This window comes from Podarcis melisellensis (assembly GCF_964234715.1).
Source record: "Podarcis melisellensis genome assembly, chromosome: 2".
Classification (NCBI taxonomy): domain Eukaryota; kingdom Metazoa; phylum Chordata; class Lepidosauria; order Squamata; family Lacertidae; genus Podarcis; species Podarcis melisellensis.
This window is the reverse complement of record NC_138529.1, coordinates 45972128-45995525: the sequence shown is the minus strand read 5'-3', so window position 1 is coordinate 45995525 and position 23398 is coordinate 45972128. Positions and strand designations below refer to the sequence as shown.

At 40.0% G+C, this 23398-nt stretch overlaps 1 long non-coding RNA gene across 1 annotated transcript; it reads left to right on the top strand.

Moving 5' to 3' along the window:
- The first annotated feature begins 8724 nt into the window (after positions 1-8724).
- Positions 8725-12943, top strand: LOC309363144. Its single transcript, XR_014165272.1, has 3 exons — positions 8725-8932; positions 9627-9716; positions 12844-12943. It is a non-coding gene; the product is annotated as an uncharacterized lncRNA (long non-coding RNA).
- The last annotated feature ends 10455 nt before the right edge of the window (positions 12944-23398 follow it).

The window sequence follows — 23398 nt, the reverse complement described above, 5'->3', positions numbered from 1 at the left end:
ATTTTGCAGATGGGGTGCCAATGTCTCAAGATGACTAGGTGGAAAATAATTATACCATGGACAAGATTTCCTTATCGCGGCCAAATAATTCTGTCACTCAATATCATATAAGCACTATCTAATTAAATTATTTGCTTTACTGAAGCCCAGTGTTAATAACTCTTGCGGTTATAAACCAGAAAAGTAAAGCTTTCGGTTGACAAATTTAGGCCAAGTGCTCTCATGACAATTTTGCAATACTAAGGGTAGTAGACTGGTGGGGTTTAAATTTAGCCAAAGCCAATATGGGGCTCAGATTTTGATAGGCACTCACCTTGGATGTACAGATGCTAGCACCTGCCTTTTAATTAGCTGTAGTTAGTTAATGTGCACATACAGCACATTATGGTAGTCTAATCATGTGGCTACCAATCATGTGCCAAGGCTATCCCTGCTCAGGAATGGTTTTAGGTGGCATACCAATCAAAGTTGGTAATAGGCAGTCTAAACCACTGAGGTCATCTGGACCTTTAAAATGCAGCTGTAGTATGGCTCTAGGAGCATTGCCAAACTACACATGGTCTCATTCAGAGAGCCTAGAGCAAGGGTTGTTTTTTTAAAATATACATGTTTTCCCTTATGCCAAATAGAGGTTTGGTATTTGCGAGAGAGAATGAGTGTGAGTATAATCAGGAAAACAGTGAAAGAGAAAATGGAATAAGCATCCAAAAGGGTTCCCCACAGTATACACCATTCCAAATTGAACCTCAATTCCCAACATTGGTAATGAATGAGAAATAATACCATATGTTATTTATAGGTTAAAACAAAATAAAAATAATTTCCCTTCAATAGCTATCTAAAAGAAAGACTGCAGCATTCTGCCATTATTCATCTAAGTTATCGAAGATGCCTGCATTTCAAGGGGTTGGACTAGATGACTCTGGGATCCCTTCCAACTCTACAGTTCAATGAGACAGTTGCTCAGACTTGGGGAAGGGGACCAGGCTATAACTAGCTGAACATAAGTTCCTCTGCATCAACTACATCCAGTCATTCTATTACCAAGTAAATCACACATATAGATATTAGATAATAGAAATTCCATTTTTCAGTACCGCTCCGCAATTCACAAAAGTAAAAATATTGTTCAAAAGCATGAAGTTCAAAAGCATGAAGTAATGCTACCACCCCCACCATGCTCAAGGAAGGAGCATAGCTTGCATTATTGTCAGGCTTTAGGAAAAAAGACGTATGATTCAATCATTGTAAGGTAGCTCTCTTAAAATTTAATCTCTTATGCATACAGAACTTCCTAATGAGTCCACTAGGAATAAACAAATTAGTCTCCAGGATGTATTATGCATTAATTAATCAGACAAATAGTATTAAGAAATGTGAAATATTTGAAAATTAGTTCTAAACACAATGCTCACATTAGGAAAACTGGGACATAGGAAGAATAATAGCATAATGAAAATGTCAGTTTGTACCAATTCAAGTTAAATCAGCTGCAGTTTATTCTACAGTTATTTAATTTATTATCATCTGCGTATGAACAGTACACAGCCTTTTTCAAGAAACACAATTAGAACACAGGAAGTGAGGGAAAACCAACCAACTATTATTTCACATTCAACCTCCTGTGAAAGCAACACAGTGAAATGGATTTGCAGTTCAAGTTATATAGCACATGCACTAAAATAAAAAGAGAATAAAATTCTGTTAAAACATCTTTATCCCTTAATAATCTAATAATTTTTCCTGGGGTAAATTGTTGTGAGCACACCACTCCAATGTTTTCTAAATAATGGTAGGATAATAGTTCCCACTTTGAAGCTAATGATATAAACCTTTACCCCATCAAGTGTAAAGCAAAGCACGCTCCTATACACATTGAAACTATGTGGTTATGGGCTTGTATTTGTGACCCTTCACAAGGATATACAAGGCCCCACCTTATAGAATGTACAGCATGAATCTAATCATAATTCCAGAGGAAATCAGCATTAAATTCTCACAATCAGCAGAAAAAGTATTCTGCCTGATCCAAACACGAAGATTACAATAAGGTAAAGTAAACTACACACCTTGCTCTTTCTGGTTTACTTACACACAAAGAACACCCAAGGAGCATCTTTCTAGCAAACCAAAATCTAACCAAAATCTTAAACCTAAACAAAATGTTTAGGTTTAAGACCATGGTGCATGCAATAGAGGGTTGTTGCTGTTGTTAGGATGATAATGATTATAATATGACAATTATGATTATAAGATGCCAATATCTAAGGAGTCTTTTATGCCTTTTAAAATTCTAGTCCTGTATGTCTGTGAGGTATTACTGGCCGGATCTAAAGTTGTACAGTGGTACCTTGACTTACAAATGCTTCAGGTCATAAACTCTGCTAACCTGGAAGAGTTACCTCGAGTTGAGAACTTTGCCCCAGGATGAGAACGGAAATCGGGTGCCAGTGGTGCAGCAGCAGCAAGAGGCCCCATTAGCGAAAGCACGTCTCTAGTTAAAAACAGTTTCAGGTTAAGGACAGGCCTCTGGAACGAATTAAGTTCGTAACTAGAGGTACTACTGTAGCTGCTTGCAGAACTGGGGAAACTGCTCTTTGTTGCTGCTGAGCCACTGACTTGTAACACCTGTAGCTAGAGGAGGCAGTTCCAAAAGCTGTGTGGGCAGACCTGGCTAGTCCAAAGACTTTATAAGACCAGCTGCAGCAGCATGGTAGGCTGACACATTAGAGGCTTGTCCCTTTGGCATTGGGATGAGGGCACTTACAGCACCCCATTTGATTGCTTTTGAATGAATTATATGCCACTGTGATATTGTTCTGTAGGGTTTTGGATCCCTGGTTGGGAGACTGATGGGGGGGGCGATTTGATTGCTTCCCATGTGACAGTTAAGTAGGTGACTGAGTGGGTGCCTTCAACGACAGATTCAGGAGTACCCTTGATCCTTTACAGTAGGCATGGCCAAACTTGGCCCTCCAGCTGTTTTGGGACTACAACTCCCATCATCCACAGCTAACAGGACCAGTGGTCAGGGATGAAGGGAATTGTAGTCCCAAAACATCTGGAGGGCCAAGTCTGGCCATGCCAGCTTTACAGGAAGTACGATTCCATTCAGAACTAATTAATGTCCACATATCCAGGTCAAGTAACCACCTACTAAATGTGCTTATGTCTTTTTTTTTTAATATAATTTTTATTAGGTTTATAATATACAAAATTCAAATTCCAAATACATGTTTCCATAAATCTAGTGGACTCCCCCCATCTTCCGGACACTGCATTCTCTGTAAAACCAAAACCTCAGCAATTTGTTGACTTATTTTAAACATAATAATATATCTTCCATTTTATCGTGATATCTGGTCTCTAAACATTTCCATCCGAATCCATTAATCTTTAGTTTCAACACAATAAAATTATTTCATTACACCACTTCTGTCTTGTTGTGCCTTATTTACCAATTCAAAGATTTACCGATACTGAAGCTATAATTTCCTAGAGAGAAGCATTTTTTAACATTCATACAACTTATAATGCTTTTTCAAATAGTCCTTAAATTTTTCCCAAACTTCCTCCGTTTCTTCTTCTCCCGAGTCTCGAATTCTGCCAGTCATTTCAGCCAGTTCCATATAATCCATCAGCTGCGTCTGCCATTCTTCCAGTGTGGGTAGATTTTGTGTCTTCCAGTGCTTTGCCATCAAGATCCTTGCTGCTGTAGTAGCGTACATAAAGAAAGTTCTATCTTTCTTAGCCACCCTCTGGTCTACCATGCCCAGGAGAAAGGCCTCCGGTTTCTTGGGTAAGGTGAATCTAAGCACCTTTTTTAGTTCATTATGTATCATCTCCCAGAAGGCCTTCACCTTCGGGCAGGTCCACCAGAGGTGTAGAAATGTCCCTTCCTCCTCTTTACATTTCCAACATTTATTATCAGACAGGTGATATATCTTTGCAAGCTTGACTGGGGTCATGTACCACCGGTATGTCATTTTCATAATATTTTCCTTCAAGGCACTACATGCCGTGAATTTCATTCCGGTGTTCCATAACCTTTCCCAGTCTTCAAACATAATGTTGTGCCCCAAGTCCTGCGCCCACTTTATCATGGAGGATTTAACAATCTCATCCTGTGTATTCCATTTAAGCAACAAGTTGTACATTCTCGATATTAACTTAGATTTTGGCTCAAGCAACTCTGTCTCTAGTTTCGATTTTTCCTCCTGGAAACCCACTTTTTTGTCCGCTTTAAAAACTTCCTGGATTTGAGCATAATGCAACCAATCTCGCACCTTGTTTTTTAACTTTTCCATACTCTGCAACCTCCATTTATCTCCAATTTTTTCAATTATTTCCCAATATTTAGGCCAGTGGGCCTCCATATTGAGTCTTTTACGTGCTTTGGCCTCCATCGGTGAGAGCCACCTCGGAGTTTTACTCTCCAATAAGTCTTTATATTTTGACCAGACCATAAAAATTGCCCTTCTGACAATATGGTTTTTGAACGATTTATGAACTTTAACCTTGTCGTACCACAAATATGCATGCCACCCAAAAGCATTATCAAATCCCTCCAGGTCGAGGACATCGGTGTTCTCCAACAAAATCCAATCCTTCAACCAGCAGAGGGCTGCAGATTCATAATATAACTTCAAGTCCGGCAGGGCAAACCCCCCTCTTTCTTTCGCATCTGTTAGTATTTTAAACTTTATTCGGGGCTTTTTGCCCTGCCAGACAAATTTAGATATATCCCTCTGCCATTTTCCAAAACATTCCACCTTATCCACGATCTGGAGGGCCTGAAACAAAAATAGCATTTTCGGCAAAACATTCATCTTTATAGCAGCTATTCTGCCCAACAAGGAAAGTTTCAGTCTTGACCATGTTTCCAAGTCTCTTTTGATCTCTGACCAACATTTCTCATAATTGTCCTTAAACAAATTCAAATTTTTGGAGGTCAGGTGCACCCCTAAATACTTTACTTTTTTAACCACATTTAGTTCTGTTTCTTTTCTGAACTCCTCTATTTCAGTAGTTGTCAAGTTTTTTGCTAAAACTTTAGTTTTTTGTTTATTCAGCTTGAATCCCGCCACCCGACCAAAGTCAGAAATTAATTCTAACACTCTTTTAGTACTAGAGGCTGGCTCCTGTAATGTTAATACCAAGTCATCTGCAAAAGCTTTCAGTTTATATTGTTTCTCTCCGACCACAATTCCCTGTGTCAACCGGTCATTTCTAATCATGTTCAATAGCACCTCCAGGACTGAAATAAACAACAGAGGAGATAGAGGGCACCCCTGTCGTGTCCCTTTTTCAATTTTGAACTCCTCTGTCACCACGTTGTTTACTATCAATTTAGCTTTTTGTTCTGAATAAATTGCTTCTATTCCATTTTCAAACCCCCGCCCTACTCCCATCCTTTCCAAATTTTTCTTCATAAACATCCAAGAAATGTTGTCAAAGGCTTTCTCCGCATCAATAAAGATCAACACCGCTCTTGTATTTGAGTTAATCTGTAAAAATTCCAAAATGTCAATGATGTTTCTTGTGTTGTCAAATAAATGTCTGCCAGGGAGAAAGCCTGCTTGGTCCTTATGAATCACTTCATTTAATAAATGTGCTTATGTCTTGTCTGGATTGCATTTCAGTTTATTGCCCTCATCCAGTCTATTGCCACGGTCAGATACTGGCTCAGCATGCCAGCTGCCTCACCTGATTATGATATAAAGGAGAAATAGTCACCTGCATATTGGTGATAACATACCCCCAAACTTCAGATGTCCTCACTCAGCAGTTTCATGCAGATATTAAATAGCATGGGAGATAATCTTTTGGGATTCATAGTGTAGATTCAACAGAACAGAACAGTATGCTCCCAGCAATATATTCTGGAGTTAACCATGCAAGTGGTAGTACTGCCCAGCCCAACTGCCCAGACAGTTTATCTAGAATGATACTATGATCAATCGTATTGAGAGTCACTGAGAGTGTCTCCCAACACAGGTGCAACCAATGCAATCTTGGATACATACAGTGCAGCCAAAAGAGTCTGATTGCCAAAACAGTTGAAATAGATACAGAAAACCAGTTTAATCTAAGAGTGCTTGGAGCTGGTCAGTGATTAGCCCTTTCCATTGCAGCACAGTCCTGATGACCCTCCCCCCCTTGTTACTTGCTGTGGGAGGGACGTTCTAATTGGTGCCAAGGGCAACCAGCAGTTTCCAAGAGTCAATTTAACTGGCAGCATGGTGCAAAGGAAAGAACTAATCCCCTCCCCAGTTAGAGACTGGATCTATCCCCCCCTCAAATATATACAATGTGATCACACATTTAACATAACATAGACTTTGCCCCTTATTTTACATATGAGCCAAAAAAGCTTTTAAAGTAGCCATAACTTTTAAAGTAGCCATTCTAATCCAGGGAATTCATCTTATTTCTCTCCTCTTCCTTCCAAAATCAAAGGAACTAACTGCATCTCCTATAATAGTTCCTTCAACTCAGCCAACTCCTTTGCGGGAGGTGGAGACTTGTTTTTGTAGGAGAGGAGTCCTGAGATCTAAAAACATTGTTGGGAGTGGATTGTGACTAGGAAGAGGATAATGATTATCTTTATGCACTCATTTATTGGATTGAGGTGAGACCCTCCTCTCTGAAGGCAATGCCTTTCGACCAGTAGTTTCTCCCTCTATGGCCATCACAATGGAATGTGATTGTAGGGGTTTAGAATCTCCAGACCAGATTATTATTTCTCCAGCTGGAATGAATGCTCTCCCCTGCTGACTATGGGGCTAGAGAAAAGAGTAGAGAATTTGTAGATGTTCTGTGAAAATCACCTGGGGATAATAATTTGTGATCACAATCTCCCTTGCAGTCCTAAAGTGACAGAACACATGTCGGGAATTCTCCATCCCATTATCACCTAGCCAATTCTTTTCACTCCTCCGCTTGCCAATCTGAACATCACAGAAGAAGCTCAGTGTACACATAATTTGCCCGATCACAGAATGCCTCCAATTTCATCTCCACACATTTCTATTGCTGCAAAAGGAGAAAAAAAGAAAAAAGAGAGGAGTTCTACATTCTCATTTCCTAGATTTTGCGCTGATGTTTTAAGTTAAAAGACTTGGAGTGAACAAAATGTATTTTTAAAGTGTGGGGGATACATGAACATGTTCTGTCTTTGAAATGGGTTTGGCTGTGGTGCTGGGAATCCTAGAGATAAGTGTTTCCAGAGCCCTTATTAAAAAATAAATTAATACATAACACATAAATCAAACAATACTCTTACAATTGCTAATCTACTCTTTAAATAGGTTTACCTGCAGAAATTATTGCATCATTTTCCTCTTGGACTATACTCATATTTCTTTTACATGAACTTCTATCCAATATGTTCTACTAAACATACTATAATCTTTCTATGACTTGTCATTTTTAAACTAAAAACCTTACTCAGACTATTATAAGAAGGGTCCTACACTGGAACAGGCCAAAGACTTATTGAGTCCACAATTTTGTTCCCACAATGATGCTACTTGGAAGCCTATGAGCTGGCTATTCTAATTAAATTTCATTTTGTTGACTATTGTAAAGCTTTGCTTATCAATCACCCCATCTCCATTCTCTCTTAAATGCGCTTAAGTCATTCTTTTTCTCAATTTGAATCTGGTTTGGGGGGAAATACATCAAAATGCAGTTTTTCCCAAGAAAGAACAACTTGGATACAGACAGTGGTTTTTTTCCGGTGGAATGCTCTAATATGATGTACAGGCAGAGGCATAGCATGGGGGTGCCAGGGGTGCCATGGCCCCAGGTGCAGATTTTTGAGGGAGTGTGCAATAGGTGCTCCCCACAAGTGTGGTGCAGAGAGGAGCACCAGGCAGGGCTGCACTGGGGCTGCCAGTGGGGTGGTGGTGGCTGCTTTGCACTTGCCAAGTCCACTGTAAGGCTTGGGTCTCCCCCCCCCTCCGCCAGCCGGTTGGAGCTCCGCTAATTTCAGTCTTCCTCCAATGACACAGTTGCCGGAACTGAGCTCCGCTGCTTTTCCCCCAACAGGAAAAACCCCACCTTCTCTTCCTGTCCATTTCACACTTCTCGGCTAATATTGTGAGTCTACGAGATCGGTGTGTGTGTGTGCTTGCACCCCCCCCCCCCATTTCTGTGTCTATGTCATTATCTGAGCTTTGCAACTGAATTCCTGCTCTCTGTGTACAAAGGTTGAATTCCTGTGGCTAACTGCCTCTCCACCCTCCCTTAGGAATTCTCTCTCTCCTGCCACTGTATCTGTTTCTTCTCTGCCTGTCAGAAAGTCCAGTTCTCTGACATCCACGTCGGCTCCCCGGGCTCTCCCTAGCATGGGTGGGCAGGCGCCACCACCCTCCCCGGATCCCAGCTTTGCAAGACTATGGGGGAGGGGACAGCAGAAGCTCTGTGACAGCCAAGCTTTTTTGGGTGGAGGCACCTCAGTTTCTGTTTGCTACATGGCCATTTATGTTAGTTTTCAGCTGCTTAGGAGTGCTGCTGTATTGTTATTCAATTTGGCTTCATTACTGGTTTTCTGTTGCTGTTTAACTTATGTAGCCACCCATTCTATATTTAAACAGAGTTTATATAGCACTGAAAGTGGGTGGTACAGTAGCAAGGATTAATTACTAAGCAGTTTGGATTTCTCAACAAACTGGTATGTAGTTATTCGAACATTAATATTTTAAAAAGTTGAAGCTGGAAGAGAAAATACTTGCTCCCATAGTCCAATTTTAGAAGTTAATGCCCTCATCTTGAGGGAGTTAAAAATAAATGGCTAGGTAGTGCCTGATGTCAGGGCGTACTCCAGAGAAAGTTAGGCATATCGGAACAAAGGCATACCACTCAAAAAGGATTTAATGGGAATTTGTTATTGCAAAAAACAATTTTGCAAACAATGGAGAGGAGAAGGGTGAGTATTCAGGCACAACAAAGGTATGGTTGGTGGGGATTTGGAACTTTACCAATGGATCAATGGGATCTGTTTCAGGAAGGGAATCAAAGGTGTGTTTTTAAAAAGCAATAAATAAATGTTTCCTGCCTGTTACGGCTCTACTGGGTTAGTGGGGATATAAGTAGTAGGATTATGGTATTATAACTATAAGGTCTTTCTGCCTTTCTTCTCTAGCAACTTTTTTATTTTCTACACCAATGAAATTATTATCTTGTCAAACAACTATTTTAGATCATCCCCCCTTTTAAATTAAAAGTTCATCACAAACTCAACTGAAAAATGGGGAGGGGTGTAGGAACGGGGGACACGGGCATTTTACATTTTATCAAGCTATGAGTACTGGGACCTCATTTTTATATAAAAAGCACTGGGTGCAGAATGGATATACACTGTGGATAACATGTGCACGGCAAACCTGCTCTCCCCAAAGATCAGACTTCTTGCGATAAGGAAAGTGATGGGGAAATGTGCTGGAAAGTGTGGGACAACATGTCACCTGGCGGCACCCAGAGAAAATGGGTGATTTCAGTTGGGCTGATTTGTCCAAGCAGAAGTGGTTTTGTTTCTTTTGCTCACACAATGCAGCTTTGAAGGTATACATTTAGTCACACTACACTCTGTCAACCTTTTCTCACTGACCTTACCTCAACAGATTATTCTAAAAGAAGTATAAGGGCAGCTCTAGGAAGATGCAGAACGACGCCAGGTTTTGTAATCTGCACCACCCTTCACTGCACCACAGGTAAATCTGAGGTATGCAGATTTCAGACACATCTGACATACAGCTAGGAAAAAGGAACAATCCCTTCCTTCTATCCTATTAACTCATCTTTTATTTTAAACTGCAGTTCTAAAACTTTATGACAGAAACAACGTGGCAAAATGAAATTCATCCAGGTATTGAGTTCTAAAGGGTTTTTCTTGCAATCAATAGGAATATGATGTCATTGTTATAGCTTAGTAATGTATAATTAATTAGCCAGTAAAATGTGTTTTAAATGTGTCGAACCTGCAGGTAAAAGTGCTGATTCATTTCTGCTCAATATCATGAACAGACTTTTCCTCCTTTTCTTACACATAGCACCACTTCGTAGCAGGAGTTCTGTTGGCTCATACTAATCATAAGAACAATTTCTTTACAATTGCCTTCTGTTCTAGTAGGCTTTTGTCTGTTATGCAGCTTGAAAATAAATTTGGCACTCAAAACTGTATGTTTTTACAAAAGAAGCAATGTTCCCATTATAATCAATTTACTATTCAACAGAATTTTCATCTTTAATATTTATATTTCTCATAGATTCTCTGGATTCATAGGTTAGGTTTTGTTCATTCTTGAGCACTGTGGGATAAAGTCTTTTTTTAAAAAAAGACCTCTTCCTAGATGTCTCAAAGCAGATGTCGGGAACCTTTGACCCTCCAGATATTGTGAACTACAACTCCGAATAGTCTTAAGAAACGTGACTACTGGCTAGGGATTAAAGGAGTGGTAGTTCAGCAACATCTGGAATATTCTTTTGCCTCAAAAATATTATCAAAGGCTAAAGTGGCAGGGAAAACCTAGGGTAGGGCTGTGACTTACAGGACAATCCTAACCATGTCTTCTCAGAAACTGAGTAAGTCCTATTGAACTCAACTGGGTTTACTCCCAGGTATGTGGGGTTAGGAATGTAGCTTTAATAAACTTTTCTAACTAGCTTGGTTAGACATTCTCTCGGGAGCTTCTTTATCCTAAGGCTCAATAGCATTGCTGGTTTTATTCATTGGTCCCCAGAGCCTTTAGAATCCCTCTGGGCCTTTTTCTTTGGGTGAACAGCAAATGGTATCCAGGACTTCAACTAAAAAGAGACTGAACTAAAAATACTCTCTCCACCCCCATCCTCCTTGTAATCCTAAAGTAGCCTGGCTGCTGCTAACAAAAATAGAGAAAACGCATGCATGACCACCCAGAACTCATTTGTTTTAGTGCATGGATTCTATAAAATATTTATTTAACCCCCCATTTTCCATAAAATGAATGCTCACGCCTTCTTTTAGTTCAAAAAGATAGAGGACTCCATAATACAGTTACAAATAAATTCTGTGTAAGACAGGCTGGATCCTGACAAGATTGGAACTTTGTCTGCACAATAGAGCTTTCCTGGCTCCTCCCCTCCTGCCATGAGACCTCCTTGCATTGCCCCCCCAAATGGCTCCTGAGTGCTTACGGGCTCAAATATTCCCAGGGCAGTACATAACAATCTATTAAGATCAATCAGTAACAATAACCAAAAAAACTACCAACAGAGAAAAATTAAAAGCTCTCTGCACAACAAGGCATGGAGGCTGCAGAAGCATTGGGAAATTAAGTAAAGGCTGATCCATTTCAGGGCAAATGGATGGTTGCCGCACCAATCTCAGACAATTGCCAGCCCTCACTTGTCTGCCATCTTATCATCAGTCAGTGGGTGGCTCTGACTGTAATTGGCTTGGATACGCCTACTGCTGGTCTCCCTGCAAGAACTTGACAAGGCTGCATTGTCAGAGGGCAACTGGTTTTCTTCTCATGCAAGACATCTCCAGATCCAAGCCAATTTCTTTCACAATAAGTGGTGGAAAACATAAGCTATTGCCATAGTTACTGCTATTTATGATAATTTGGGGGGTTATTATATTTTTTTTTGCAATAGAACTGGATACCAACTTTTGATATCAAAAAGGAGGAGAGCAATAAATGTATACAAACATTAATGTTTTTTCTAATTTCTCATAAATGTCTTACGCTTATTGCACAAATCGTTTCTGACAAACTATAGCAGTTTTCTCATCTTTAGAGCTGGAATCATCTTTTGAGTTTTCCACTCTATGTTTTGCAGTTCATTCTGCTGCTCACACTGAAAAACAGCCCAATAACAGAAACCTAGTTGGTTAATAAATCTACCCAGCTCTTGGGACTATGGAACAAAACTATTTTGTATGCTGAACTAATGAAGCAATGATGAAAAGCATTGGTTCTGGTGGAAGTGTAATGACTCGAACAAGGGAGTCCTGAGCACAATGGATCTAAATGGACAGAAATTACTGTTAATGGGTCACTCTATCGATTTTCATCCATGAATGCTAGAGGATGGCTAGAGACAAAGTATCACTGAGTTGGTAAAGTGGTGTTTTGGCTGTGTCACTCCAGACGCCAGGTGTGGGCACAGATGACAGAACGCTCTTCCTAATGCGCACAAAATGCTTCCCCCATGTAGAAAAGTAGCATGCCAGATCATCTTTCAGACATGTGGGTTATCTATATGGAAAAGCTTGCTTGGATGGGAAGGACAATCAGTAAAGTGACCTCCATCAGCAGCACTGAAGTATTACAGCTAATGCACAAAATTAGGAATTCTATGAAACTAAGCCCATGTTTCTGACAGCCAGTTACTGATTATTTGCAAAAAAATATAGTGTGATATGATGGTGAATCCAGTGTTGCTGTTTTGGATGTCACTGAGATTTGGATGGAGAAAGCGACAAACTTGGAGTCAATATGGATGGTAGCTAACATGAATGAGAAAATGAGATAGCCATTTATTACGGTGGTACCTCGGGTTAAGTATTTAATTCGTTCTGTAGGTCCGTTCTTAACCTGAAACCGTTCTTAACCTGAAACACCACTTTAGGTAATGGGGCCTCCTGCTGCCGCCGTGCCACCAGAGCACGATTTCTGTTCTCATCCTGAAGTAAAGTTATTAACCTGAAGCACTATTTCTGGGTTAGCGGAGTCTGTAACCTGAAGTGTATGTAACCTGAAGCGTATGTAATCTGAGGTACCACTGTACAGGTGATTTGAAAAGAGTTGCTTTTTTTTGAGCTAAAGTTAACCCATGACATCTGGTACATTTCAGAACCGCAATGGGACATAAATAACCTAAGAGGAGCCCAATGGGATCAGACCAGTGGCTCATCTAGTCCAGCATTCTGTTCTCACAGAAGTCAATCAGATGCCACCTTAGGATCAGAAATTTCATTTAAAGAATATTCACCACACTCTGATTTTTGTTTTGCACAAACCAATGCATTAAAAATTCATAGAGGAATTTCCCCCAGTATTGTCCTTGTTCTTTCTGGGCCACAGTCTTCAATAGGAAGGAGTGATTAAAAAAACCACCTGCAACCCAAAGCCCTTCAGCTTCCTGCCCAGAGTCTCATAGTTCTTTGCTATATGTTGAAGGCTGTGTCTGGCTTTATCATTTTTACCTGCATGAATCAGAAGGAAGGAATCTTTGCACCTGGAAGACAGCACACCTCCTGGGACATCCTGTTACCTCCACACAATGCTGCCTCTTTCCCCCTCAGCAGGGAGTCACTTACCACCACCACCACGTTTCTTCCTCCTCTAGGAAGTAGCAGTAATTGTTTTAACTGACTGACTGACTGACCGACCAACCAACCAACCAACCAACCAACCAACATCCCACCTAAACTCCAAGGAGCTCAAGGTGGCATTCATGCGTTTCTTCTTCCCCATTTTATTTTCACAAGAACCCTATGAGGTAGGTTACTTTTCACAGTACTTTGTGGTGAATATTTGGTTGCATGTGCTGATATTTGCTACACAAGAGCAAATTACTGGAAATTAATAAAATGGCAATCAAGCTAAAATATATGTGAAATCAAAGTAGTTCTCCTGTCCTCACATTTCCTCATTACTAAAGAGTGCAAAAGGGCAGCAAAATAGACAATCAAAAACTGTGTGTGTGTTTCATTGTACAGTTGTAGATTGTACAACTACAATGAAACATGTAAACTATTACATCAAATTAAGGCACGTGTAAAAGGGAAGTGGGGTTAACTGCATAGGAATGGGTCTGGCATTGCCTCCACCCCACTTTGTCCTCACAATCTTTCTGCCATAGCACTTAGCAGACTCTGTTGGGTGAGGCCCTTATCCATCATGGAGTCTTGCAAAACTGCTAAGTTCTCTGAATATTTAGCTCCTCATATATGTTGAGATGATCTCCATGGGCACCTACACTCCCTGCTTATGAGCCTTTCCTATATCCAGGCTGTCCAACTGTGAAAGTCATTTCAAAGAATAAAAATAGATTAGTGAAGTAAATTAATCAAATCAAACCATTTGCACAGAAAGGTCCTGTGTGAATGTCGGAAGGCGTTTGGAGGATGGATGGTGGCTAACAGATTGAGGTTGACTTGTGACAAGACAGAAGTACTGTTTTGGGGGGACAGGAGGTGGGCAGGTGTGGAGGACTCCCTGGTCCTGAATGGTGTAACTGTCCCCTGAAGGACCAGGTGTGCAGCCTGGGAGTCATTTTGAACTCACAGCTGTCCATAGAGGCGCAGGTCAATTCTGTATCCAGGGCATCTGTCTACCAGCTCCATCTGGTATGCAGGCTGAGACCCTACCTGTCCACAGACTGTCTTGCCAGAGTGGTGCATCCTCTAGTTATCTCCCACATGGACTACTGCAATGAGCTCTACGTGGGGCTACCTTTGAAGGTGACCCGGAAACTAAAACTAATCCAGAATGCGGAAGCTAGACTGGTGACTGGGGGTGGCCACTGAGACCACATAGCACTGATCTCGAAAGACCTACATTGGCTCCCAGTACATTTCTGAGCACAATTCAAAGTGTTGGTGTTGACCTTTAAAGCCCTAAACTGCCTCGGTCCAGTATACCTGAAGGAGTGTCTCCACCCCCATCGTTCTGCCCGGACGCTGAAGTCTAGCACCGAGGGCCTTCTGCCGGTTTCCTCACTGCGAGAAGCAAAGCTACAGGGAACCAGGCAGAGGGCCTTCTTGGTAGTGCCGCCCATCCTGTGGAATGCCCTCCTACCAGATGTCAGAGAACAACAACTACCAGACTTTTAGAAGACATCTGAAGGCAGGCCTGTTTAGGGAAGCTTTTAATGTTTAACAGACCATTGTATTTTAATATTTGTTGGAAGCCACCCAGAGTGGCTGGGGAAACTCAGCCATATGGGCGGGGTATAAATAATAATAATAATAATAATAATAATAATAATAATAGTAGTAATAATAATAATAATAACCTTTCCTGCAGGGAATGCTGAAAGGGAGAGGGGGTCTTTTGCCATGCATTCCAGGGAATTTATAGTAAAAATGATATGGATGAGAAGACCAGCAGTTTACAATGTTTATGTTCCTTTATTCTGGCAGGTTGTCAATGTTTTCCTAAAAATGCAAAGGCTTTTCTGTCACCTGCTAGTTTTTCAACTTAGAATATCAAAGACTCAATATAAACAATAGATGTGTGAGAGTTCCTAAAAGATAAAAAACCCTAAAATAACCAAGGCTGTTGTACAATGAAAAGTGCTTGAGACATCCTAAAAGATCAAGAACAAAACAAAACCAGAGAAAAATGAGATAAGGGAAGTTTTAAGGAAGTCAGCATGGTATTGTCAGAGGTCAAGTACATGAAGATTTAACTGCACTAAAGTTATTCATGGTTTACCTGCCTGTTTCATTCTATTATCTAGAGTGTGAAATAAGTGAGAGCCACAAAAGATAAGTTGAGTGCTCTTATACAGAGTTCTAGCCAGCTAACTATGCCTTTCCCCATGATAAAAATCTTTCCATTCCCTCCTGCCCCATTTTCTGGGCAAAATCCAGTCTCTCATAATGGGACAACTTCCTTGTCCTCCCCATGCATGTCATAAAATCTCTTTGAGAGAATTCCCCCATCCTCTAGAATAAGATGAAGTCAATTTGGTGCTGGGGTTTTGTGAGCAGGGGTACATCAAAAGGACAGCTGCCCATAACCTTAGTCCCTTTCTTCCTGCACAAAAATAGGCACAACCACAGGATTGTTCACTTTACTGTTCTTTATTAGGGACAGTCATGTTACCTTACATGCTGCCATCCCAATGAATACTGTCCCACATTTCCTTGTTGGGGCACTGGTTGGGCATAGAGCCAGTGTGTTAGACTAAGACCTGGGAGACCAGAGTTCAAATCCCTACTCGGCTATGAAACTCGCTATATGACCTCAAGTCACTCACTCTCAGCCTATTCTAATTCACAGGGTTGTTGTGAGAATAAAATGGGGAGAACTATGTATGTCACCTTGAGCTCAAAGAAAGGTGGGAGATAAAAATAAAAATAAAAATAAACAGACCGAGGCCTCACAACTTGCCCTGTAAGCCTGTGAGCCTCTCACATTCCTTAGATAGACTTCTAAAAAAAGAAAAGAAAAAAAAGCACACAGAGACACACAAAACTAACAGTGTGTACAATGGCTACATGAAGCACCTTCCCTCTGCTGGGTTTTGGCTTAATGAGAACTCCAGTCAGACTCTCTCCACTCTACCCCTTATCTCTCTCCTCAGTACGCCTGCAAACTGTCAAGTTCTCTTGGGTCTGCTGATACCTCCCACTTCTGCATATCTAGCTATAAAATTACCCCCACTTGGAAAATGAGTTTGCTATTAATACGTAGAATAGGGGTAGGGAGTCTATGGCACTCTTGGTGTTGTTGAGCTATAGGTCCCATCACCCAGGATGGTTAGTGGGCTGGGATGATGGGAGCTGTATGCCAGCAAGAACTGTATGTCCACACAGGTTCCCTATCCTTGATTTAAGACAATGCCACTCATGCCCCATCATTTTTACTCAGAATTAGGAAGACATCCACTTTCCATTTGAGGAAAGTGGATGTCTTCCTAATTCTGAGTAAAAATGATGGGGCATGAGTGGCATTTCCATTTGAGGAAAGTGCCTTTATAATATCCCAGGACAGGCCGCAACAAACAGAACACACAACTTTATATATTATATAGTTTCTTGTGATGGAAAATAACTCAAATATGCATCTAATGACTCAGAGATGCATGGTCCTTGCCTTTCTAGCTTTCTTTGAGTATTTATCATGTATACAGGAAGGATGAGAGAGAGAGAGAGAGAGAGAGAGAGAGAGCGCGTAATGAGAGTGCTCTGCGTAAATCTCAGGAATCAGGTCAGATACCATCATGTCTGTCACACTGTCTCCTCCAAGACTGCTGTGGTGCCATAGAAAAATAGCATAATATAAAACTTTGTTATCAAGAGCTTTCCTATACTGTTGTTTACATGGAATTCCTTTGTGGAGGGCTATATGATTCAGTTTTGCTTATTTTTAAAACACCTGTAGATGAGTAACAGTGATCTGCTTCTACACCCTCTTTGACTGTAATACTGAAAGTTGCACCATGTTGCAAGAGTCCTCATTCTTACAAGATGCCTCAAAATCTTACTAAAGCCAGAGCAAAGTTTTGCATGGAAGTATCCGTTTTTTTGGTTTAGGCTCAAGAGATTTTCCTGGAGCACTATCATTATTTCCATTTGGTTAGGATGACAGCACATATTATCTTCATAGTATGAAAGACCACTTTACCATAAGATGATAAAGACTAGAATAAACGGTATCAGTCTGAATATCTCATAGAGCTCATGAAGAATAAAGGGCAACTGATTTTTTACAGCGGAGAGAATAGCAGTGTGTTTCAGCTCATTAAGAGAAAGGACGAGTACGTTTCACAAAATATGGCCTCGTGGGCTAAAGCTGTCTCTCTTTGTTCCTTGAACAGTGGAATGAGCCTTTACATCTCAGGCCAATTATCTACCAGCATTCTACAGAAACTGACAAAATGTGTACTATGAGCAATGATATGAAGCTAGTTTACTTTGTACTCCGCATTTGCATCTGATTTGTGTATGTGCACACAGTCTTTTTCTCTCCCACCACATGATGTGAAGTCTCTTATTAGAAGAACAAAAACATTCCCTGTGATGTAAACAACATGCAACACCAAATGCTCAATAATTAAAGACTCTTAATATCAGGAAACCAGGGAGACTCCTTGGGAGAAATATATATAAGTCTGGTATATATTTTAAGTTGATTTTATAATGCTAATGGCTGGAAGCTACAATGTGGATTCTGCTAATGTTAAGGGATGTTAATTCAAGATCCATGTGTGATGAGCTACAGAAGATAGCATTTATATTTGCTATGACCCATTGCAACATTTAATAAAGCAAACCAAAGGAGAATAATGCAAATCACGGAATCATACTAAACTTTTAAAAATTTATTTTACTCTGACTGGAGGCCAGAAGATCAGATATGTAAAGGAGAACCTGCTTATACAAGAAGCTGTGAGCCACAGGTCACTAGTGACTCGGACTTAGATGTCAGATAAACAGGTTCAAATGCCCACTCAGCTATGAAATGTAACAAATTGTATTTTTTATGCCGATTACAGTTGTGCATTACTGAAATTTTGAAACACAAGCATACAAATGTGGATTGCAGAAGAGTACTTCTCAGGGAAGGGTTGTGGGTCAGTGGCAGAGCGAGCTCGTGCCTTGCATGAAAAAGGTCCCTCATTCATCTCTGGCATTTCCATGTACGGCTGAGAAAGAATGATAGATCTTGAAAGAGCATGCCATCACATAGGGAAGCATACCACCTCCCTCTCTCTACAAGGCGTAGTTTAACAGCATGAGCACACACTCTCTGTTCTAGAAAAAGGCTTTGGCCAGCAACATGCTGTTCAGAATGTTGTTTGTTCTCTCCAGCACTGGTTCTGACTGGCTCCAGTAGATCTCACAAGATCTTGACAATAGTTCAGGATGGCCACTTCACACATTGCTAAAACAGAGGCCAAAAGAGAACATTGCTTTGCATAAAGTTACGCATATGGTAATATGCATATATTCAAATTTGAAATGATTGCTATACCTTAAATTGAAAAACAGTACATGTCACATTAGTGGGGAAGCCTTTGAGCAGCTGACCCGTGTGTCTCCTCTGCCTGCTATTCAGATGCTGTCCTGGCGGCTGCAACTTAAAGGCCCCTGAACTCCCTTTTTAGGGTTTCTTATCTTGAAACCAGACAGCTCTTCAAACAGACTGTTTTCTGACAGCTTTTCAAAATACAGGACTATAAATAGAGGACACATGGCTACCCTACAATAGATGCATATATACAAGAGAATAAGCTGCTGTAAATATCCTCAAGCATAATGGACTAGAGGGAGGTTGAGGTTTGGTTTATTTTTCTTTATTTGTTAACTAGTAGGTCTGAGCATTGCTTTGTTTATTATTTGAATATTTTTTTTCAATGGATGTTATGTTATATGAAATATTAATGTATGATATGATTCCTCTCACTTTCCTCCACTATGGTAAGATGTATTATATATCTTTATTTTCTTTCTGTTAGTCGCTTGGAGACCTTCAAGTGACAATCAGCTAATAAGGCTAATAAATGAAATGAAATGGAATTTACAATTTAGTCCCAGTTCCCCTCCTGCTTCATAATAATGGGGTTGCATCCTGGGCTGGTCACCCTGGATCTCTGAAATGTCCCTTTCTCCACTCCATGCTTTGGTACACAAATTCCTTTCCTCTCCTTTTCCATGGCCAGAGGAACTGCAAGAGCAGGTACATTTTTAAGCAAGTACCAACTCCACAAATATTGTTAGATACAAGCAGAAGATGACAAATTTCAATTGTCTTTATTGTACAAAAATAATTAAATATATGCCTACGATAGTTTGACAGGATTTGATGTGTTTTTTAAACTTCCTTTGCTTGCAGCACAATCATTCACACACACACACACTCAGAAATTCCATGGAGTTAAGTGAGACTTAGTCACAGGTAACTGTGTAGAGAAGTACAGCCATAATTGTGCTTTTCAAGGTCTTGTGGGCAATATAAAAGTAATTCAAGAAGTTCACACTTATTGAGTGTTGATTTTCTGCTTCAGATAACATAAAAGAAAACTTGTAAAGCTTTTTTTTTAAAGAATCTTGGACCCCATTCAGAGATATTAACCCTTATATTCCACTGAAAGCATAGCTCTCAGTCCAATCCTACACATGTCTACTCAAAACTGATTAGAAACCATTTTGGTGAGTGAATGGCAAACAAACAAACAAACAAACCATTGCATTAAGTTGGCGTTAATTAGTTTCTAGGTAAGTGGGTATTAGATCCTATCAACAATTTCTTGGGAGCAAAATGGAATTTCTCCAACAATATGCATAAGATCACCCAGCACTGAGTCCCACTGACTCTTTGTTATCAAATCTTCGTTCACATGAATGTTTCTTATGCCTAACCTTGAGGAATACCTTTCATGTAAAATCAGGTTTGCTGCCAGCCTGTGGCATCCTTGGGCAGCTGGCAGGGCCCTAGCATCGTGGCAAGGCCCACAACTGAACTGACATCTGCTCAGGGAGGGTCCTCCTGCACTTGGTTGCTGGGTCTGGAGGCTGTCTTCCATTTACATTTCCCACAATACTCCAGAGTGATGCTATATTGTGGGCATTGTGGGAAATTCAGATGACAGCTTCAAGCCAGTGCTCATCACAGCATTGCAACTGCTCTTCCAAGAGTACTCTTAAACCTGGAGCTGGCTCTGCCTAGAATATATTGGACTAGAGTAGTTTTTAAATATAACCAGCTCTTGCTAACATCTTTTGATGTACCTTACTTTCCTGCTTTCCCATATATTTAAAATGTTTCAGCTCAAATAATCTATGGGGTCTTTCCTGACCTTTCAGTAGAACCTATGTAGCTGTAATTGCTATAAATAATACGGAAACAATTGAACTGAAATATATTTTAAATCACAAACAGTAAAAGTACCTTGTATTCTTTAAATATAAAAACACACAAGAGAAGGTATGTTGGAAATGATATTTTAAAGTCACAATGTTCTTTGAAATATTTTTTTTGGAGGGCATAGGGATAAATATTAAATTTCACCAACAGCCTTTTAAAATAAAAATCCTTCTTATGAGTACATCATTCAGGTTCAATCTTTGAATGGTTTAAAAAGAAGTTTAATACACAAGTACGATGATAGATATCTATCATAAAAATAATCTTGTTCTCTGACGCTTCCCAACACAATTCTACAAAGCAGAAAGATAAATACTATTACAATAGTATAATCCTAGCACTAGAGGGGTCTTTGCTTTTGCTCTGTAATATACTAACCAATGGTCAGTATTTGTTCTTTCCTTACCAGCTTGCCACAGAGATGGATTTCCTTATGAAATTATTAAGACTTCCTTGTCATGACATGATCCCCAGTAGGATAATACACTCATTTAATTTTGCTGCTAATAGGACTTTTTATTGGCTCCCTACCCTACCCCCACACCCGATCAATACCTCGTTTTGCTTCTCACTGGTGTTTTACTTCTGTTCCCTCACCTCTCAGGATTAGGAGAGATTTTCTTCATATGCAGTGGTATCTTAAACCTATTGTATGTCCTGGGGCCATCCATGCCATAGGTCATCATTCCATGTGATTAAGGATGATGAAACATATTCTTAGCAGCAGTAGTAATATACCAACATACCTAGAAGAACCCATACTTCACAAGAGAAAAAAATCTATCTAAAATGAAGTGGTCTTTTAAAAAATCTGTGAGCTGTCCTTGACACACATGTATGCACACTCACTCACACATGCACACACATAGCTCTTTTCATAGAAATAGTTAGCCATTGTGATTTAATTCATTTCCATCTAATCTCACAGAACAATATGACCTATTTGAGGTGCTTATATATCACTACTGACAAAGCACTCTTAAAAAAAACCAAAACCTTTAATGCTTTACCTTCTATAGCCTAAAAAGTGGCAGTTTCTTTGATTTGTAACTATGTTCGCATATGCCCATTGTTAATATTACTTCCTACAGACACACTGTGTCAAAATTTACTTTTATCTTAGTAGAATTTTCCCACACAATGTTTCTTAATAGGCTCTTATAAAACACTTTTCACTTGTTTTCTGCATTTGGGTTATTATTGATACCAAATTTCATACAAAGCAATTCAGTATTTCCAACTGAGTAGAACTTTTAAAGCTATTCATTATTCCTGACTATTTGATTAATTCTCCTATTTAATTTATTTAAATGCATTAGAAACTTTAAAGGTATTGGGAAAATTGTTTGGCAAAAATCTATTTTTGAAAAATAATGAGATAGTAAAATTCCTGTAATTGATTCCTGTGGTCAAAGGATTATATTTTCTCCTTGTGGGATCTGAGCTGGGTGACTCAATAGGAATTCACTTTAGTGCTAACTATTATCAAATGGGGGGGGGCAGTTTGGGGTCAATCAGGAAAACAAGATGCTTTGTACAAAATACAGCTGCCCTGCCATGCTTCTGGAGATTAAAGTTGTATTCAGTGATGTCTCAGTGCTAGCAGAAGTGTCTCTGCTTCCATAAAGCAAGACAATGCATTTTTCCAAATCCCCCTTCCTACCAACTGCAGCCCACTATGTTATTTTCTATATTGTTCTAGTCAACCCACACACCAAAACCTCAGACAAAGGTTTTTGGAGTTTGAGGACTCTGCATTGGATAGGGTAGATTTTCCAAAAAAAATAAAAATAAAAATAGGTGCTTTACTTGGCAAAAAAAGTGCTTCTGCTAGTACAAAGTGACCACATAGGATTTAGTACCAAGAATCTCAAGATATTTAAGTTTCTATGGCTGAACCACATATTTTTGGTATTTATTTCATCTTCCATGCACATTGCTGCATGTAGGGAGGCACACATGAAATGTATTTTTTCAATGGCTAGTTTTTAGAAAGTGACACTAAAGACTTAGATCAATGGTGGTGCCACTGCTGGGTGCTGCCCAGTTGGCACTGACCTGAGATAGGATGTTCTCGGAGGCAGTTCCTTGTTTGTGGAATTCTTTCCCTGGTGAAGTGTGTCTGTCACAATCATTGTTAACATTCAAGAATAATTTAAAAACACATGAGGCAGCAGGATGGAGACCCCTGACATTGTGGTGGCAGTAGTGGGGTATCTCCACATGCTTCCTGCCCTTGGCTCCTTCAAGGGAGAGTGGGACAGAAATTTAATTGATGGATTTATTGATAAAGGCCTATCACAGTTCTCTTCCCCCAAAAGGCCAACAAATTTCACAATTATCCAAGGCGCGATTGCCACAGAGACATGATTACCACATGGTCTGAGGGCACATGATGCATCCACCTTGCAAAAGCTAAGCAGGTCTGGATCTGATCTATACCTGGATGGCAGACAGTCTGGGAAGGAACACAATGTACTCTGCTGAAGTTCATGATGCAATAACAGGGAATATAAATGTATAAATGTTCTGAACCCTGCTTCCACACAATAGCTTCTCCATGCCACACATAATTTCCCAGTGCATCACAAAATTGTCTGTTTCTGATACTATAATGTAAACTTTCATGAGTGAACTTCTCTTCAATATCTAGTGTGCAACACAATTTCTCTAGCTGTATTTTTGATCTCTTAATTCTACCACATTCCCCTGCTCTATACAGTTAACTGAATGATCAGCCCTTGAAAGAAAATAAAAATAAAGGATTTACAGTGCACCTTGCTCCAAGACATCAAGGAGATTGCACT